This window comes from Phyllobates terribilis, unplaced genomic scaffold, assembly GCF_046119375.1.
Source record: "Phyllobates terribilis strain yellow unplaced genomic scaffold, ASM4611937v1 Scaffold_1__5_contigs__length_1240528914, whole genome shotgun sequence".
In the NCBI taxonomy this organism is placed as follows: domain Eukaryota; kingdom Metazoa; phylum Chordata; class Amphibia; order Anura; family Dendrobatidae; genus Phyllobates; species Phyllobates terribilis.
In genome coordinates this window covers 248,295,489-248,315,511 of record NW_027362761.1, presented here as the reverse complement: position 1 = coordinate 248,315,511, position 20,023 = coordinate 248,295,489, and the positions used below count along the sequence as shown (strand labels likewise).

Below are 20,023 nucleotides of genomic sequence, written 5' to 3'. Positions count from 1 at the left end.
ACTGCCTGGTGAATATTGGAGGATTCGGGGTTTGGTGGAAGCGTTTAAGTAGAATTTTTCTGTGACTGTTGCTTGGCGTTTTGGCTGTGTGCATAGTCCCACCCTCTTCTATTTTTGTTTACCTTTCTAATCCCTTCGGTGTTTCCCTCTGTTGTCTGTGAGTGCATATTTTGTATGTTTGGTATTTCTTTTTATCCTTGTACATCCTTCTTTGTTTGTCTGGTTTGTGTTTTTACATACACTATTCCTCCCCACTTTCCTAGGTGAGAGAGGGGATAGATAAGGCCTGATTCAGGAGTACAGCAAGGTATGTGGCCCTAGCATCTTCACCATCAGAAGTAACATAGGGAGAAGGGATAGCTAGGGCGCCCCTAGCATTAGGGACAGGGTAGGAGCCCCTGGTCCTGGGTTATCAGACAACAGAATTGTGACATCACCTCAATCATCACAATAAAACCAATATGAAATATTCATGAGAAAATAAAAATAACAGTATATGCAATTTTGAATTAAGCATTGAATATTGATTTATTGATGCTTCTTTAAAAAGAATCAACTATGCATCACATAAGACGGCTGAAAAACTTTTTCCATGTATGATGTAAGCACTTTTCCAGGTGTCTTATGTGATGCACAGTGGATTCTTTTTAATGAAGCATAATAATAAAACAAATGTTTTTATTTCCCTAAGCTGGATGCATTGGGTTCTTTTACCATGTTAAGTTCACCTGAACCAAAGGTGTAATCAGAGCATGAAATTCCAATTTTGTGCTGGGTCAATGCAACGTTTTCCTTTTTCATTATTGAGTATTGATAACTGCAGTGATAGAAGCCTGTCTTAGATTTACAGTATTGAGTTCCCCTTTTTATCAGCAATATTGCATGGGTCTCAAAAGATAAGGGACCCCAAGATATATGTTTCTACACTCTTATCACCAAATAAATTAGAAAAAAAAAAACAGAATATATTGTACAGTCATATTTACCCATTGTTTTAGCTAAAATATAATGTTTGGAAGAGAGGTATAAGAAAAATGAAAATTAAATAAATGTTCAAGGACAAAACTCTTTTTCTGCCTCACTCCACTTTTAAACTCTTCTATGTTCTCTAGAAACAGTAGCTTAGGAACATGGAAATTGTGTTTTATAGTATGTACTCAAATTCTGTAAAGGCTGGTGCAAATTTGTAGCTGTCCGCCTGTTTCTTTAATGAACCTTGTACTCACTTCTCATCACTGGCATGAGTGTAAATGGTAAGAAATATATTTTTCAACAGGAAGTGGACACTGGTAGAATACTATATTTGTACTTGTCTGTACAGTGTAAGCATTAACACTAAGAGCAGAACAGTACCAAGAACATCATTCATGAAAAGGTGAGAACCAAAAATGAATATATCTGTTTTGTAAATGTGTATCATTTGATCTGCTATTTATACCCTTTTGAATATTTTAATTAAGTTGTTAACTATATTGAGTTTTTTTATATTCTTTGAAAAAAACGAAGTGTCACAAGTCCTCTGTATTGTGTCTTCTGGTTATTGCAATATATTGTCTAGTGAGCTGACAGAAGAGAATTTCCTACAGACGTGAAATTAGAGAATAAAGTTTATTTTCTCTTTATTTTCTCTATACTGTGGCACCAATGGGGGAGTCATGTATTAAAAATAAGTGTGATACACATTTGTAAATTGACACAGTTGCTATATACTGTATATTTCAACGCACTCAACACAAATTTTAAGATTTTAAGTCAGAAATATAGGGGTCTCACCAGTTGCCATATTTCCTGAGTAACAAGCTCTTTCATTTTGCCAACAGCATCGGCGAATGTGGGATACCTGATCTTCTCTGTTCACTGATGAGTACCCTCTATTTTGGACCAAGATTTTGGTATATACTCACTGTTTCTGATGTCTGTGTATTAGATACATTTGCACAATCATGCTCTTATTTATACATATTTCCTTTCATGGCAATTTTCCTATGATCCTGTATTTTGCATATTTACCCTGGATACAGTCTGGAGTGCAATTACACTCTATTTACTTGTTGTGCTTATTTACATAATATGTGTTTATATTTATAAACAGTGGGTACAGAAAGTATACAGACCCCTTTAACTGTTTCACTCTTTGTTTCATTGCAGCCATTTGGTAAATTCTAAAAAGTTCATTTTTTTCTCATTCAAGAACACTCTGTACCCCATCTTGATTGAAAAAAAACAGAAATGTAGAAATTTTTGCAAATTTATTAAAAAAGAAAAACTGAAATATCACTGCAATGAAACAAAGAGTGAAAATTTAAAGGGTTCTGAATACTTTGCATACCCACTGTATGTAGAACTTTTCTTTTTTCTTAGTTTATGATATACTGTATCATATATTTACATAATTATTTCTGTGACTGAGTGAACAAGGTTTGCGATGAGCTGAAACATCTCCTAAAAAGTTACATTGTTGCAATATATTTAAAAATTTTTGGTGATTTTTTCAAAACCAACTGAATTTTGAATAAATTATATATATATGTATATATATATATATATATATATATACTTATATGAGCGTGATGTTTTTTGGACTATGTAGGATTTCTCTTACAAGCACCTCCCTATTTTTCCAAGTGATGACCTTCTTTTTTTAATTCTGGATAAGATGAAGAAACTTTTTTTTTCCTCTCCACGTGCGAGAACTGATCTTACTCTGATCAACCTCTGATCAAAGTCTGATTAGAATAATAGGACCATTTTTCTTGGATGTGTAGAAATCGGTCATGTGAACATACCCTTATACTGGCTCCAGTATATGACTGCAGAACAATTTAGTATTAAGTGTCAGTTAAATAGCAGTTTATAATCCTTTTAAATTACATTTTTAATATTTTTTAGCCTTATTACCAGCATATCATAACTGCTTTCTAGATTTTGCTTTCTACATTCTAGTTTATTGTCTATATTTTTTTAACCTTTAACCTGTCCAACCTAAGGACCAGATACATCAAGGAGATAAAGAGATGGGTTAGTTAATAGATGGGCATGTTAAGGAGATGCACTAGAGTCAAACTCACCTGATTCATGAAGCGGTGTACGACTTTTCATGAATCAGGAGCGTCAGACGAGTGGCGTACACCTCGGTGTGCAACTCTCCACAAATCTTACTCCAGACCCTGCTGGAGTAAGATTTGTCGCTTAGCGAATACAGCCACTCATCATGAATTGATGAGCGGCGGTTGCCATGCCCCCATTCTGTCCCAGTTCTGCCCACTTTGTTAGAGCTGGGCAAAAATTGCATGAAAATACCAAAAGTCACATAATTTTAGCACAGCCACCAGTTGCACCAAAATTATAAATTAGAATACTGGCGTAAAAGTTTTAATAAATCCGGAGCAAAATATTCAAGATAACCACATTTGGATCCTTGTTTTGTGACTGACAATGACAAAACTTTAGTTTTTTCCTTATTTTCAATTTTAGCAGTACACTATTAATGATTTACATTATATATCAAAACTCTGATTATACTTTATCATATCAAAAAAACCAACACGTGTAATTTACAAAAATATACTGTACTAATACCTATTAAATATATAATTTACCAAATCTATGGCACAGCATATAACATCCAGTATATCATTTATATTATGGTAATTATTGTATTTTTTTATATTTTAGCCAAAATGGATTTTTCAAATAAATTGTTCTATGTGACAGGAGTTATTATAGGTGAGTAAATACTTTTAGAGAATAGAAACATTACTATGTCCAACTATAATATTATATTTACAATCGACTTGAGAGGATCTGGCAAGATTCGAATTCACTAAATTTCGCGGATTTTACAGAAAATTTGATTCACTTAGGAGACCACAGAGCATAATAAAGTAAGATGTATACAAAAAAATCATGCAATACTCACATCACCGCTCACCTCCACTGCTCAGTGTTACCTGTATGGTCCTCAGCTCTTCATTTTATCACAACTGAGTGCTGAAACCCTGGTCATATTCATGCTAGGCAGGGACTTCAACTAGGCCTAGGCCATTCCAGTGCCTAGAATGCTTGTCGTAAGTTCGAAAAGGATGTACTGATGTCATGATATTGCCAGACGCACATTTGAAGAACGGGCTTAGTCCCAGTCGGAAGTATTAGCGAAGTGTGCATGTCGTAAGGCTGCGGTGCACATCCTGATGTCACAACATTACCACAACCTTATAACCTGCATGCGAATATAGATTTTCAGTGCGTGGTGGCTGGAAGAAGAAGTGGCGAGGACCATACAGGAGAAAGCAAGCTGCGGAGGTGGCTGGGAGCAAAGTGATGAGACATTATTTTTCTTTAACATTTTACAGTCCCTACATGGTTGAGCAAAATAGTGACTGTCTGGCTCCCATTTTGATGAATTCATGAACAGTGAATTAAAAAAAAAATTCACATTCTGTAGAATATGGACTTCGAGTTGAATTCAATTTCACTTGAATAAATTTGGCTAACTCTAATTTACAATTGTATACAAATTATATCTACCTTATATATAAATTGTAAATGTATTATATATGGTAGATGCAATTTATATACAAATTTCAGTAATAAATCTTTTGATATATTGTACTGATCCTATGTTTCAGCTTGGTTTATAGACTTTTGCTATCCTGACCTGCATTTAAAACTCTGCATGCTTCCGAGCTTCTTTATTTTAGCCTATTTACAGTAGTAAGTACCTTGCTGAGACTATTTTGAAGCTGTGTCATGTCGCTGGTATGGGGAACTTTGGGAGTGCGGAGTCATAGGTGTATGTTACCTATGTAGGACTCTTATTTTCAGTGAAACTGTTGTGTGAAACAAGTGGAATTGGTCTAATGGCAGGGCTGGCGTTAGGAGTGGACAAACTGGACAATTGTCCAAAGCCCCCACACGCCAAGAGGCCCCCAGCATCTACAGCTGAAGCTACCCTAATAATAACATAAATAGTGTAGCTTCCGATGTGGAGACTGCTTCAGGACCTTTTGTGACATTAAGATCATGTGACGAGTAATGTGGCCATGATGTCTCCACTCTGGGGGTGTAAGTTTTGTAATCTGTGGGAGTCAGAAAAACTGAAGAGGAGATGGACTAGTGGTATGTCCACTATTATCTGTGTCTCTGTCTGTCTGTCTGTCTGTGTGTATGTGTGTGTGGTTGAACCTAGAAAGTATGGGTTCCTGATAGGTATACATTAGTGAAGAGGATACTGATATTGTTTGTCTGTCAAATTTGGGAAACCACTTGTTATTGTTGTTGCAAATAAATGTACTCTTGTTTTATGCTTGAATCTGGAATTACATAATGAATAATTTTGCTACCCGAACAACAGTACCCGAACTTCAACAAAAACCCGAACCCCATTAAAAATAATCTGTTTCTCTCTTGTGTTAGGATCATTCAGCCATGGAGGGTCCTTGTTGGAGTCGGGGTATCCCCGTAACAAGAAATACACAGACACGTAGTGTATAATCAAGTACTGGGAAGCCCCTGAGCGCGCCTCCCTCTATGGGTGCTGTCCCTTTATTTATAATAATAATCATTTTTTTTTTTTTTTTTTTTGTCAGACATGCGCAGTAAAATGCCTTTGTTTCACAGGCAGCGAAATGATGATTCATAACAGTGGAATGTTGATAAGAAAGTTTCATAAACAAAAAGTGATAATTAGTAGAAGGTTGCTGAGACAGCTAAAACAAGTTACAATCTAGTTTCTGGGCGTCAGTCCAAATGTCCAGATAAGGGAAGAATAACTTCATCTGTGTCTTACATCGTAGTCTTGCGTGAAGTACAACTCCCATCATCCTCTCAGTCCCCCCTTTGATTCTTCCTTATGGACTTTTGGTAGAAGACCTGGTCCGGGAGTTCTTTTCTTTCATATTCTTGAGTCCATATTACAAAGCTTATTTATGCATATTAAAATAATTTTTAATCCTATTTTAAACACTACATATATGACTACTATAACTAGCACAATCTGTAATATACCTTGCAGAATTCCAGCCACCCAACCTCCAATACCCTTAAACCAGTTCTTTGGGTTGAGAAAGGAGAAGGTGTCTGACCACCAGCTATCTTTATTTTGGTCATTGTGTCTGTCATATTCATCCCGTAATCGTTGTATATCTGCCAGCTTGAACCTCATACTCATTGTACTGTTTGGATCTATGTAATGACAACAGGTTGGACCAATAATTTGACACATTCCTCCCTGGGCCGCAGTTAGGTAGTCTAACACTACAGTATGTTGATTAGTAACAATTATAAGTTGATTTTGTACAGCTATACTAGTATTAAGTATATCCATAATATCCCATATCTGATCATCTAGATAGTCGGTGGCCTGAACTAATTTATCCCACATCTGCATCAACATTGGATACACAAAGAAAGTGCTGAATATTTTATTAGGAATTCCCATTTGGACCACATGTGGCCTACCTGAAGGTCTAGGCGAGTTGTCGGCTGCTCTTTTGTATAGTGTGTGTTTAGGTACTGCTTGCATATCTACCTGCTGATTCTGAACTATAAATGTGACCGGTGTTAAGCGTCCTAGAGTACATGTACCTTTTATTCCTACTGGGAGCCATTTGTATGCTCCATTTCCACAAATCCAGAAGGTTCCTTCAGGCAGATCCCATATTGCAGAGTGTTGGAGCACCAACCTATGTACCAAATCTAAAAATTTAGATACATTCTGAAGTATACACCAAGGGGGTTTTTGACCTAATGGACTACAATATCCTGCATCTGGATTTTCACAAGTCGGTGTACCTGGGTCATATGCACTTGACTCATTACATAATATATTACCTGGTATCTTTGAACATGTATCATTGTTTCCATCGGGGAATAATTGTGAATATTTCCAACCATTATTGTGTATGTATTTTTCTACTATATCAGGTTTAAAAGGTTGAGAAGAAGATACTGTGCTACTAAAACTGAGTTGTATATTTTCTGTAGGAATTAACCCTAAGTCTGTTAGTCCCGTCTTATTTCTAGGAACCCATACACCTCCTTTAAACGCTAAATATTGTAAGTTGTTTATTTTTCCGGTCATATTACCTTGCCACCAGGGAAATCCCACCCACCCCACAACTGGGATGGCAACAGTGGTGTTCCATAATCTAAAATTAACGGTTTGGTTATTTGCTAATTTGTCTGAGCAATTAGTCCATGTAAACACTTCCTCAGGGGTCATGGGTACGGCCAGGAAGGGTATGCTCGTGGCTGATATTGGAGAATGCGTACAAATCCAACAGTCTGCTATTTTCTGTCCGCCATCGAGCAGCCCGTTTACCAATGTCTCATGATGTTTTATAAATTTATTATCTGTAGGTTTTGGGGAACTTAGTTTATCCCACAGGTCTCCCTGATCTATCGTTATAGCTAACACAAGTACAATCACCACTATTTCTTTTTGCAATGGCTTGCATGTACCCATGCTGATTTTCCTTCCAATTTTACTGCAGTTGGAGTTGTCAATAACACCTGATATGGACCCTCAAATCTGGGTTCTAGCGTTCTTCTGTTATGTCTTTTTACGTAAACTTCGTCTCCTGGTTGCAGCTTGTGCGTTCCCTCAATGGAATCTGGATCTGGAATGGAAGAGAACACTAAAGAGTGTATTTTAGACACATGCTTACATAAATTTTGTACATAAGCAGTTAAGCTTTCAGTTTCTAACATTAAAGTCTGTGGGAAATACAATCCTGTATTGGCAACTCTACCAAACAATATTTCATGGGGGGTGAGTTTGCTCTTTCCCTGGGGGGTGTTTCTGACTGAATACAATGCTATTGGGAGACACTCAGTCCATGGTTTCTGTGTTTCTGCCATGGCTTTCTGTATTTTTAACTTAAGTGTTCCATTCATTCTCTCAACCTTACCAGAACTCTGTGGGTGGTAAGGGGTGTGTAGTTCACTTTTTATACACAACATTTTCATTACATTCTGAAAGATCTCTCCAGTAAAATGTGTACCTCTATCTGACTCGATCACTTCTGGGATACCATAACGGGGTACCAGTTCATGTGCTATTTTTACTGCAGTGACTTTAGCCGTGGCTGTATGAACTGGATAAGCCTCTGGCCACCCCGAAAACATGTCCACACATACCAGTACATACTCATAGTGTCCATGCTTAGGCATCTGGATGTAATCGATCTGAAGTCTCTGGAACGGATATAGTGGTCTTACATGGTGCTTCTGGGGGGTCTTAACAGTCTGTCCTGGATTGTGGGCTAAACAGATTTCACAAGAACCACATTTTGCTCGAGCTACCTGGCCGAACCCTGGGGCTAACCACTTCTGTCTGACCCTCTGTATCATACCGTTTGCAGACACATGTGTAGGTCCGTGGGCTTCACTGACCACAACAGGGTACCATGCTCGGGGGAGACAAAGCTCATCTCCTTTTCTCCATAGTCCTTCTTTTTCTTCTGCCCCCTGTTTCTGCCACTCTTCTTTTTCTTCTCTACTCACCTGCTGGTGGGCTTCTTTGAGCCGTGTAATTAAGTCAAATTCTGATACTGCACTAATAGTGTGGTCAGTTGTCAGAGGTTTTACTGCAGCTCGCTTAGCAGCCTTGTCGGCTCGGTCATTACCCCTAGCTATCTCGGTGTTGAGTCTTACATGTGCAGGTACTTTTATTACTGCTACTTGTTTGGTTGAGGCAGCTGATTCTAGGATTTGTCTAATCATTTGTCCATGTTTTACTGGTTGACCTGAAGCTGTCATGTAACCTCTAGCTCTCCATATACATCCAAAATCATGTACAATACCATATGCATATCTAGAATCGGTAAAAATATTAGCGGTTTTTTCTTTTGCTAACTGTAATGCTCGTATTAGAGCTAATAGTTCAGCTTCCTGGGCTGAACAGCTGGCCTGCATTGGCTCAGCTTCAATAATATCATAATCTGATACAATGGCATAACCTGTGTGAAAGTTACCAGTTTCATCTGCATACCTACTACCATCTATATACATATGTAGGTCTGGATTGTCAAGAGGGGTGTCCTGTACATTAGGTAGCCCTTGTGTTTCTTGTTCTATACACTGTAAGCAATCATGTATTATATTGTCTTGTTCGTGGTATTGTAAAAAATTTTCATCTTCGTCTTCCTGACCTCCTTCCACTTTTTCATCTTCGTCTTCCTGACCTCCTTCCACTCCCCCCTTTGTCTCTAGTGGTAACAGAGTGGCTAAATTTAGAGACAATATGCGGCGAAAAGTGAGGTTTGGTGGCATTAGTAAGGAGCATTGTAATCTAAGATGTCTAGCCATTGAAATGTGTTTTGGCAATACCTGATTCAGTATGCCATGTACATCATGTGTAGTTTGTACTATTAGGGCATGGTCTAGTACTATTTCTGAGGCTTTTTCTACCAAAAGAGAGACAGCTGCTACTACTCTGACACATGATGGTGCAGCTTTGGTAACATTATCTAATTGAGCAGAATAGTATGCGACAGGTCTTTGTTTATTTTCATGTTTCTGTGTTAGTACTCCTGTAGCATGATTAGACATTTCCGCAGCCATTAATTGGAATGGTTTGGCGTAGTCTGGGATTCCCAAGGCCGGGGCTGACATGAGACCTTTCTTGAGGTCTTGAAAGGCTATGAGTGCTGATTCAGTTAACTGGAAAGGTTCGATTTTTAAACAATCATATAGAGGTTGCATAAGCTGACTAGCATGTATAACCCATTGTCTGCAGTGTGATACTATTCCCAAAAATGCTCTTAATGTTTTGTAGTTCTTGGGAGGAACAAGATCTCTAATGATTTTTAGTCTGTCGGCGGTGAGGTGCCGAATACCTTGTGAAATGCAGTGTCCTAGAAATACTACCGTAGTCATACAAAGTTGTACTTTTTTCTTGTTAACTTTACAGCCCATGTCTGCTAGAAATATTAACAACCTTATTGTGTTGCTGTTTGCGGACTCTTGAGCAGGGGCACATAACAATAGGTCATCAACATATTGGAGAATTACAACCTCATCCGTAGGTTTGAAATTTTGAAGAACTGATCTCATAGCTTCTGAGTACAAGGTAGGTGAATGTATCATACCCTGTGGTAATCTTGTCCATGCTAATTGTCTATTCTTAAATGTAAATGCAAATAGTTTGTAACAGTCTGGGTGTAATGGTACTGAAAAAAATGCATTTGATAAGTCTATGACAGAAAATACTCGTGCTGTTGCTGGGATCTGTGATAGCAACGTGTGTGGATTTGGCACAACAGGAGTAATAGGTTCCAAAATTTTATTTATCTCTCTTAAATCATGTACCATCCGGTATCTAGCAGCTGACCCCTCAGTAGATTTCTTTTTTACGGGGTACAACGGTGTATTGGCTGGTGACTTTACTTCTATCAGTACTCCAGTTTTTAGATAATCTTTTATCTGTTCTCCTATGGCGTGTTCTTGTTGGGCACTAATAGGATACTGTCTCAATTGGGGTAGTGTCACACCTGGAACAGGAGTGACTTTTACTGGAGCTATTGGCATTAGTCCTACATCGGTGTCATGTTGTGCCCATAATTTTTCTGGTACCTCAGAAAGATCTAAAATAATTTGGGTAGGGGCAGGATCTTTCTCATCCTCTAAGGCTTGGACTTTTACAATGTTTTCTAGAGACTCTTGGTCATCAGGCACCAAAATTTGGACTCTACCATCCTTTGTCTCTTACCACTCCTGCTTTTCTAGCCCGAATGTCCTCCCATAGTTTCCTGTTAAACCTGTCATGCCTTGCTACCTGAAAAGTTTTGCAAACTTTCCCTAAATTCTTAGTTGCTTCTACACCACACCTTTCTTTCACGATTGTATAGACATCTTGTTCATCATTTGTGGTCTTAGTCTGTTTGTTGCCCATTTTTCCTGACTATTCTTACCTTAGGAGGCTTTTTGGGTTAGATAAAATATATTCTATATTCTACCTTTCCTCGTTACCTATTCTGTCCTAAGGAGCCAGTATCTGAAACGGTTTCTCTGGACCGTTTTGTCTGAAGTGTAGAGTAATTCTAACACACATATATATGGCAACAAGGGCAAGACCAACAATACATAAAATGAACCATACAGTCTCCATTATATATCGTGTCCCTGGAGTATTATCATTACTTCCATGGGCTCATTCTGTCAATCTCTTATCCGTCAAAAAGGAGGACAAAGGTTCGGGAGTTAAGCGTGAGCGAAGGTTTCCCCGAAAGGACACAACCTTATGACTCAGTTAGGCAATCTCCGTAATACTTATGTCATCTACCTTAGTGCGGCTTATGAGGCTATTCCCGACATCCACATCTCTTTCATACCATCCGTTTCATAACCTTCTCTGATCTCTCCTTCGGCAGATCCTACAGTATATACATGAATGACCCGAGCTATAGGTATCCTTCTCTACTAGTTCCTCAATCCCAACACAAGATATGCATGAAATTTACGGACTATCGCAGAGCAGATGTAAGAGAACTAACAGTGTCTCTTACCTGGCCAGGTTTGTCATCTGCTGTTCCGATGTCCCAATCTCAGTGGTTACTCGTGCCGGTCGATGAACTTGAAGGAATACGCAGACCTCGGGTCCCTGTTTCGGGCGCCAGGAATTGTTAGGATCATTCAGCCATGGAGGGTCCTTGTTGGAGTCGGGGTATCCCCGTAACAAGAAATACACAGACACGTAGTGTATAATCAAGTACTGGGAAGCCCCTGAGCGCGCCTCCCTCTATGGGTGCTGTCCCTTTATTTATAATAATAATCATTTTTTTTTTTTTTTTTTTTGTCAGACATGCGCAGTAAAATGCCTTTGTTTCACAGGCAGCGAAATGATGATTCATAACAGTGGAATGTTGATAAGAAAGTTTCATAAACAAAAAGTGATAATTAGTAGAAGGTTGCTGAGACAGCTAAAACAAGTTACAATCTAGTTTCTGGGCGTCAGTCCAAATGTCCAGATAAGGGAAGAATAACTTCATCTGTGTCTTACATCGTAGTCTTGCGTGAAGTACAACTCCCATCATCCTCTCACTTGCTTTCTCTTTCTCTATCTCTGTATTCCTCTCTTCTTCTCCCTCTCCCTCTCTGGGTTCACCCATCTCTACTTATCACCTACCATACATTCTAATGTCTTCACTAATCTATACCTACCAGTAGCCCATACATTCTAGGCTGGTGGTATATATTAGTAACGACAATACAATGTATGGGCTCCTGGTGGTATACAGTGGTGTCAAAAAGTGTTTGCCCCCTTCCAGATTTTTTGGGCTATGCAGCAAGACAATGATCCAAAACACATCAGCAAGTCCACCTCTGAATGGCTTAAGAAAAACATAATTAAGACTTTGGAGTGGCCTACAAAAAGTCCTGATCACAATCCAATTGAGGTGCTGCGGCATGACCTTAAAATGCTCAGAAACTCTCCAATGTGGCTGAATTACAACAATTTTACAAAGATGAGTGGGCCAAAATTCCTCTAGAGCGTTGTAAAAGACTCATTGCCAGGTATCGCAAACACTTGATTGCAGTTGTTGCTGTTAAGTGTGGCCCAACCAGTTATTAGTAGTTTTGAGCGAGCACTAAAATGCTCGGGTGCTCAAAGCTCGGGCCGAGCTCGCCGTGATAATCGGGTGCTCGACCCGAGCAACGAGCCCAATGTTAGTCTATGGGAGACTCGAGCATTTTTGCGGCGGCACCCCCGGCAGTCTTTTAAAAGCCTAACAAGTGCCCAAAACAATAGTGACAGTGCTCAAATGACATGGGGACAGCATGGGAATCGCCCCAGGAAGCATTTCTGACCCCCAGGTCACTGCTGTCAACAACGTGGTCAGAGGTATTAAGCCAATTTTAAGGGCTCACAATAAAACGTTCAAAAGCAAAACTGAAACTGCTTTCCTGTGAAATATGTTAAGGAAGTTCCTTTCCAGGGTAAAGACTTGTGTATAAGGTAAAATAAATAGCCAAAAAAAAAAATACTCCTCCACACCTTGGGATATGTTCACAAGTAGCAATTTTTATTCGTTTTTGCACTTTTGTATTGCTTTCAACCGTGACAAATGCATTCACCGGGAAATGTCATTTTAATATTTTACAACCTTATCTGGCCATGTACTGTGTTACACATGCATACAGTGCTGAAAACACATGGGAACAGCATGGGGAAGACTCCTGGAAGCATCTCTGACACCCAGGTCACTGCCTAAAAGTGTGCCCATCAGAAGTCATCCTTGCCGCATCAGAATATGCAGACTTGCAACTATCCCCATGCAAGTTCTTGTCCCAGGGCAGTGTTCAATTGTACCTCCCCCATTCTTTGCAATGCAAGCGCAAATATGCAGCCAACCACCCACCCATCCCCCAGGCTGCAATACCATACTGTAGCATCGGCGTCTCTGCCCCGTACTAGGGAGAGACGCCGCCCCTCTCACCTCCCCGCTCCTGGCGCGGCGTCCTCCAGTGCTTCTCTCCCCGCTGCTTCCGGCACGCGCTCCTTCCCCGGCAGTGTGCTTAGGGCGCGCGCGCGCGCTCCCCCTCTCTTAAAGGGACCGCGCGTGCCGTCCTAAGGAGTCCCCGGCCAATTGCCGGAGGACCTCCCATATATAAGGCACCTCCTCCAAAATGGAGGTGCCCGAGCAATGTTGTTGCAAAGCCTTCACTCTGCTTCAGCCCTCAGGTCCCGTTACCAGTTACCTGCCAGTCACCTGCCAGATTCCTGCCTGTTACCTGCCAGTCACCTGCCAGATTCCTGCTTGATACCTTCCTGATATCCGTTTACCTGCTTGCAAGCCTGCGGTCCGACGGTCTGCCTTCCATCACCTGTCAGTCTGTCTATGGACCAGCCTGCCCGCTCACCTGGGAGCGCTCATCTGCTACCTGCCTGCTAGCCTACCTGGAGGCTCCGCCGTCACTTGCCGTGACCACCTGCCTGTCCAGAGACTCTTGCCTGCTCACCTGGGAGCGCTCTCCTGCTACCTGTCTGCTAGCCTACCTGGAGGCTCTGCCGTCACTTGCCGTGACCACCTGCCTGTCCAGAGACTCTTGCCTGCTCACCTGGGAGCGCTCACCTGCTACCTGTCTGCTAGCCTACCTGGAGGCTCTGCCGTCACTTGCCGTGACCACCTGCTCGTCCAGAGACTCTTGCCCGCTCACCTGGGAGCGCTCACCAGCCACCTGCCTGCTGTCCTTCTACCCAGAGACTGTCCCTGTCACTTGCCGTGAGTACCCGTCCTTCTACTCAGAGACTGTCCCTGTCACTTGCCGTGACTACCTGCCCTTCTACCCAGAGACTGTCCCTGTCACTTGCCGTGACTACCTGCCCTTCTACCCAGAGACTGTCCCTGTCACTTGCCGTGACTACCTGCCCGTCTTCCCTGGGAGCCACCCGCTTCCTTACAAGGACCGCCCCTTGTATAGTTGCTCAGAGGTTCCGCCTCCCAGACCCGTTACACATACTGCTTGCTTGCACTTGAAATTGGGCCTTTTAGGCATGTGGAAGCGGAATCTGGCCACCAAGTCATGGCTGCGTTGGCGGCCTGGTATCCATACTCAGTCCCCAGCCGCCCGGCGGCCGGGTGTCCACACTCAGTCCCCAGCCTCCAGGGGGCGGCCGGGTGTCCATACTCGGTCCCCAGCCGCCCCACGGCCGGGTGTCCACACACGGTCCCCAGCCACCTGGGGGCAGCCGGGTGTCCATAAACGGTCCCCAGCCGCCCCTATTTCCCCTTGGAACATCCCCCCACACACTTTTCTTAGCCCGGCCCGCTTTAGGGCAGCATTGGACGAGCCCACCAGAGAACCAGACTCCTCCAGTGGGCCCTGGCTTCTCCATCAGGGGAGTTGAGAGTGCCAAGGTGAGGACCATGATGATGATGATACAAGTTAGTGTCTGCTTTGTTTTCTTGGAATGCAAGCGTAAGTGTGCAGCCTGCCACCCACCCACCCCCAGGCTGCAATACCATACTGCTTACTTGCTTGCACTTGAAATTGGGCCTTTTATGCATGTGGAGGCGGAATCTGGCCACCACGTCACGGCTGCATTGGCGGCCTGGAATCCATACTCAGTCCCCAGCCGCCCGGCGGCCGGGTGTCCACACTTGGTCCCCAGCCACCAGGGGGCGGCCGGGTGTCCATACTCGGTCCCCAGCCGCCCCGCGGCCGGGTGTCCACACACGGTCCCCAGCCGCCTGGGGGCAGCCAGGTGTCCATAAACGGTCCCCAGCCACTCCTATTTCTCCTTGGAACATCCCCCCACACACTTTTCTTAGCCCGGCCTGCTTTAAGGCAGCATTGGACGAGCCCACCCGAGAACCAGACTCCTCCGGTGGGCCCTGGCTTCTCCATCAGAGTTGAGAGTGCCAAGGTGAGGACCATGATGATGATGATACAAGTTAGCATCTGCTTTGTTTTCTTAGAATGCAAGCGTAAGTGTGCAGCCTGCCACCCACCCACCCCCAGGCTGCAATACCATACTGCTTGCTTGCACTTGAAATGGGGCCTTTTAGTTTGGAGGAGGCCGAAGCTGGCCACTACCTCATGGCTGCTTCAGCAGCGAGGTATCCATATTCAGTCCCCAGCCGACCCTATTTGTCCCGGTGTGCCTTATACATAAGATTAAGCGCGCATACCAAAACATTACCTGTGCCCTCCCCAGTGCATTTAGTGGGAAGGACAGCCTATTCCACTGTAGTGTGTGCATGCCAAACCCCTGTTCATGGTACATGCGAAGATGCCTCCCACCCTGCACCTGTCGTTGCAGACTTGCAACTATCCCCGTTCAAGTCCTTGTCCCAGGGCAGTGTTCAATTGTACCTCTCCCATTCCTTGCAATGCAAGCGCAAGTATGCAGCTTGCCATCCACCCACCCACCCCCAGGCTGCAATACCATACTGCTTGCTTACTTGCACTTGAAATTGGGCCTTTTAGGCATGTGGAGGCGGAATCTGGCCACCACGTCATGGCTGCGTTGGCTGCCTGGAATCCATACTCAGTCCCCAGGCGCCCGGCGGCCGGTGTCCACACTCGGTCCCCAGCCGCCAGGGGGTGGCCGGGTGTCCATACTCGGTCCCCAGCCGCAACGCGGCCGGTTGTCGACACACGGTCCCCAGCCACCTGGGGGCAGCCGGGTGTCCATAAACGGTCCCCAGCTGCCCCTATTTCTCCTGTCAACTTCCCCCCACACACTTTTCTTAGCCCAGCCTGCTTTAGGGCAGCATTGGACGAGCCCACCAGAGAACAAGACTCCTCCGGTGGGCCCTGGCCTCTCCATCAGGGGAGTTGAGAGTGCCAAGGTGAGGACAATAATGATGATGATACAAGTTATCATCTGCTTTGTTTTCTTGGAATGCAAGCGCATGTATGTAGTAGTGGGTAGGCCTGAGGTGGTCAGCGTTTTGGCGCATATCCTACCTCCTCCGAGGATTGCTGGATCTGTTCCTGCTACTATCCCAGTTCTATGACTCCCGTTAAAGCAAAGCTTCAGGTGATAAATGATGGATGAGGCAGTGGCAAAGGAGAAAGAGCAGGAGGAACAGGGACCATTCACATCAATATCAGGCCAGTCAACCACATATGTCTTGTAGGATATGTTTCTGTAACAAAAGGAGCGGTTCGGCTACACAGTTATAGGGCATACAGTGAGTGCAATGCCTACCAAAAATTTTGAGGCACTCTAATGCCCCTTGGAAATGACATGGAGGTCAGAGGGCCTTAACTAAACCGTTTTTTCCATTTATAGCAACTGGGTCTCCTGTACACTGTTGGCCTAAGCAGTGAATGGAAGGCTTTCCAAAAATTATGAGGAACTGCAATGCCCCTTGAAACAGACATGGATTACAGCGTACTAAAAACCTTCTACCCATTATTGGGGAGTGAGTCTCCCTTAGTTTTCGCCTTTGCATTGAAAAGTAAAAGCTGACTAAAATTAGAAGGAAATGCAATGCCCGTTGGAAGAGTCGTGGAGGTTAGAGGTAATTAAAAACAACATTTCAATGCCGCTTGGAAGAGCTGTGGAGTTCAGAGTGGCTTAAGAAGACGCTTTCAATGCCCCTTTGAAGAGACATGGAGGTCACAGTAGCTTAACAAGACGGTTTTAATGACCCTCGGAAAAGTGGTGGAGGTCGCAGTAGCTTAACAAGACGGTTTTAATGCCCCTTACAAGAGCCATACAGTACAGCATCTTAAAACCATTATTCCCATTATTGGGGAGTGTGTCTCCCATAGTCTTTGCTTATGCCTTCCAAGCAAAAGCTGGCAAAAATTAGGATGGAGGAACTTGCAATGCCCCTTACAAGAGCCATGCAGTACAGCATATTACAAACATTATTCCTATTATTGGGGAGTGTGTCTCCCATAGTCTTTGCTTATGCCTTCCAAGCAAAAGCTGCCAAAAATTAGGACGGAAGAACTTGCAATGCCCCTTACAAGAGCCATGCAGTACAGCATATTACAAACATTATTCCCATTATTGGGGAGTGGGTCTCCCATAGTATTTGCTTATGACTTCCAAGCAAAAGCTGCCAAAAATTAGGACGGAGGAACTTGCAATGCCCCTTACAAGAGCCATACAGTACAGCATCTTAAAAACATTATTCCCATTATTGGGGAGTGTGTCTCCCATAGTCTTTGCTTATGCCTTCCAAGCAAAAGCTGCCAAAAATTAGGACAGAGGAACTTGCAATGCCCCTTACAAGAGCCATGCAGTACAGCATATTACAAACATTATTCCTATTATTGGGGAGTGTGTCTCCCATAGTCTTTGCTTATGCCTTCCAAGCAAAAGCTGCCAAAAATTAGGACGGAGGAACTTGCAGTGCCCCTTACAAGAGCCATGCAGTACAGCATATTACAAACATTATTCCCATTATTGGGGAGTGGGTCTCCCATACTATTTGCTTATGCCTTCCAAGCAAAAGCTGCCAAAAATTAGGACGGAGGAACTTGCAATGCCCCTTACAAGAGCCATACAGTACAGCATCTTAAAAACATTATTCCCATTATTGGGGAGTGTGTCTCCCATAGTCTTTGCTTATGCCTTCCAAGCAAAAGCTGCCAAAAATTAGGACAGAGGAACTTGCAATGCCCCTTACAAGAGCCATGCAGTACAGCATATTACAAACATTATTCCTATTATTGGGGAGTGTGTCTCCCATAGTCTTTGCTTATGCCTTCCAAGCAAAAGCTGCCAAAAATTAGGACGGAGGAACTTGCAGTGCCCCTTACAAGAGCCATGCAGTACAGCATATTACAAACATTATTCCCATTATTGGGGAGTGGGTCTCCCATAGTCTTTGCTTATGCCTTCCAAGCAAAAGCTGCCAAAAATTAGGACGGAGGAACTTGCAATGCCCCTTACAAGAGTCATGCACTACAGCATATTACAAACATTATTCCCATTATTGGGGAGTGTGTCTCCCATAGTCTTTGCTTATGCCTTCCAAGCAAAAGCTGCCAAAAACTAGGACGGAGGAACTTGCAATGCCCCTTACAAGAGCCATGCAGTACAGCATATTACAAACATTATTCCCATTATTGGGGAGTGTGTCTCCCATAGTCTTTGCTTATGCCTTCCAAGCAAAAGCTGCCAAAAATTAGGAGGAAATGCAATGCCCATTCGAAGAGTCGTGGAGGTTAGAGTTAATTAAAAACAACATTTCAATGCCCCTTGGAAGAGCTGTGGAGTTCAGAGTGGTTTAACAAGATGCTTTTAATGCCCCTCGGAAAAGTGGCGGAGATCACAGTAGCTTAACAAGACGGTTTTAATGCCCCTCGGAAAAGTGGTGGAGGTCCCAGTAGCTTAACAAGACAGTTTTAATGCCCCTCGGAAAACTGGTGGAGGTCCCAGTAGCTTAACAAGATGCTTTTAGTGCCCCTCGGAAAAGTGGAGGAGGTCACAGTAGCTTATCAAGACGCTTTTAATGCACGTCAGAAGAGACGTGGAGGTCCCAGTAGCTTAACATGACGGTTTTAATGCCCCTCGGAAAAGTGGTGGAGGTCCCAGTAGCTTAACAAGACGCTTTTAATGCCCCTCGGAAAAGTAGTGGAGGTCCCAGTAGCTTAACAAGACGGTTTTATTGCCCCTCGGAAAAGTGGTGGAGGTCCCAGTAGCTTAACAAGACGCTTTTAATGCCCCTTGGAAAAGTGGTGGAGGTCACAGTAGCTTAACAAGATGCTTTTAATGCCCCTCAGAAGAGATGTGGAGGTCCCAGTAGCTTAACAAAATGGTTTAAATGCCCTTCGGAAAAGTGGTGGAGGTCCCAGTAGCTTAACAAGATGCTTTTAATGCAACTCGGAAAAGTGGTGGAGGTCCCAGTAGCTTAACAAGACGGTTTTAATGCCCCTCGGAAAAGTGGTGGAGGTCCCAGTAGCTTAACAAGATGCTTTTAATGCCCCTCGGAAAAGTGGTGGAGGTCACAGTAGCTTAACAAGATGCTTTTAATGCCCCTTACAAGAGCCATACAGTACAGCATCTTAAAAATATTATTCCCATTATTGGGGAGTGGGTCTCCTACAGTCTTTGCTTATGCCTTCCAAGCAAAAGCTGACAAAAATAAGGATGGAGGAACTTTCAATAATGGCAACACGGACCACGGTCACCCTGGTGGTATAGTGGTGGTGGAGGCTGAGGATAAGGAGAAGAACATAAAACAGCCGAAATGAGGAAGCATATACCCATGTGTGGGTGTGAAGCGGTGCATGTGAATACACCTCTCGAAATAACACAGTGGATTTGACTTTATGTTACTCTGCTGTCATTTGGTGGTGATGAGAAGTCTGGCCCAATCCAGCCCTTGTTCATTTTGATAAGGGTCAGCTTGTCAGCATTTTCAGTTGACAGGTGAGTGCGCTTATCAGTTATAATTCCACCAGCGGCACTAAAAACCCGCTCTGATAAAACGCTGGCGGCAGGGCTGGCCAGGACCTCAAAGGCATAGAGAGCCAGTTCATTCCACGTATCCAGCTTGGATACCCAATAATTATAAGGCACAGAGGAATCACGGAGGACGTTGGTACGGTC

The 20,023-nt window shown here is 43.1% G+C and overlaps 1 long non-coding RNA gene across 1 annotated transcript; it reads left to right on the top strand.

The window, feature by feature from the left end:
- Window positions 1–1,304: 1,304 nt before the first annotated feature.
- LOC141166618 (uncharacterized) lies at window positions 1,305–3,728 on the top strand. Its single transcript, XR_012251332.1, has 3 exons — window positions 1,305–1,375; window positions 1,821–1,892; window positions 3,676–3,728. It is a non-coding gene; the product is annotated as an uncharacterized lncRNA (long non-coding RNA).
- Window positions 3,729–20,023: the final 16,295 nt, after the last annotated feature.